This window comes from Neopelma chrysocephalum, unplaced genomic scaffold, assembly GCF_003984885.1.
Source record: "Neopelma chrysocephalum unplaced genomic scaffold, ASM398488v2 Primary Assembly neopelma1_147, whole genome shotgun sequence".
In the NCBI taxonomy this organism is placed as follows: Eukaryota; Metazoa; Chordata; class Aves; order Passeriformes; family Pipridae; genus Neopelma; species Neopelma chrysocephalum.
Window position 1 is genome coordinate 5,219,653 of NW_020897809.1, and position 1,729 is coordinate 5,221,381.

Genomic DNA, 1,729 nt, shown 5'->3' on the forward strand with positions numbered 1-1,729 from the left:
ACAGGGTAGTAACTTGGAAATTTCTTCACCACTCCCTACAGGAAAACAAACAAACAAAAAACCCCCAAACCAAACCAAAACACTCCCCACCAAAAAACCCCCAACTATCAAACAAACAAAAAACTTACCTCAAAAATCTTTAGTTGTTTGTAATTTAACACCAGCCTTTTCCTTTACCTGCTTTTAAAGGTAAACCACGTCTGCTACAACATAAAGAAAAGTCTCCATAGCAGAACTGCACAATTGTTAATCATTTGCTCTGTTGAAAGCACTTCATGCACTTTCCAATCTGGTTTTATACTAAGTTCACCTGGTCCCAAAAAGGCAAAACCATCAAGGGAATAGCCTCTTTTTTTCTTTTTTTTTTTTCCCCACCTGTAATAATAAATATATCTAAAAATTATCATCAAGTCTATCAAGTCTTGCTCTCTAACTACCTGAAAGGAGGTTGTAGCCAGGTGGGAGTTGGGCTCTTCTCCCAGGTAACAAGCAAGAGGCCAAGAGGAAATGGCCTCGAGTTGTGCAGGGGAAGTTTAGGTTGGATATTGGGAAAAATTTCTTCTTGGAAAAGGCGGTCAGGCAGTGGCACAGGCTGCCCAGGGAAGTGGTGGAATCACCATCCCTGGAAGTGTTCAAAAGGCGTGTGGATGTGGCAACTGGGACTGTGGCTTGGTGGTGAACACAGTGGTGCTGGTTCATGGTTGGACTTGGTCTTAGAAGTCTTTCCTAACCTTAGTAATTATACAATTCTATGATTCTAAGTAATTTCAGAGTTGAACCAGTTTGCAAGTTCAACCAATGATCTGGTTCAACTCCAGTGAGCCCTCACAATAGTTTTTAAGCATTTAAAATTGGCCCCCAAACTATAGCACCAAACTTATCCAGTCTAAGAGAGCAGGGAGCCCACTAGAACTGAACTCTTGCTTCTGAAGGGGAAAATTTGGTGCTCAGCAATGATTTGGGGATTTTTTTTTTAAGACACAACCAGGAACAACTCCTCAGTACTTTGTAACAAAAAACTAGCTTGATAGGAATAGAAATACTTCTTCAAGTGGTGGAGAGATATACAGAATCATCAAATCACTAAGGTTTGAAGAGACCTTTAAGATCATCCAATCCAACAGCCAGCCCAGCACCACTACAGCAATTTTTTTTTTCTAGTATCTAATCTGAATCTCCTTCGTCTCAGTTTAATGCCCTTTCCTCTGGTCCTTTCACTGCAGGCACGGTACGAGAGACCGGCCCGCATCTGGGACCCACCCACATGGCAGGGATAAGAGACTTCCCTAAGGTGACGTGGAAAAAGTACCAAAGCTGCTCCATCACGGCAGGGGCACAACGGCGTTACCGCGCTGTGGGCTCGCCCCCGAGGCGGTCGTCCGTGAGGAGAGAGCAGCAGCCCCCGGACTGCACGCAAGGCGGGGAGGACACTTCGCTTGGCGCCCTGACCCGCACGGCTGGGTGGCCACCTCAGTGGGGACACGTCCCCGGCTGCCCCCGCTCCGCTGCCCTGGAGCCGCTCCGGGACCCCCTGGTGCCTCAGCCCCGAGGGGCCGCGCGCGAGGGCGGGAGCTGCGGGACGGCCCCGCGCGAGGGCGGACGGACAGACGGGCCAGCCCGCCAATAAGGAGCGGGCAGGCCGGGAGAAAGGACCAATGGGAAGGCCAGGCGGGCGGGCAGGGGGCGGGACGTCCGGCGCGCGGGGCGGGGGTGGCGGTGCCGTGGCGGG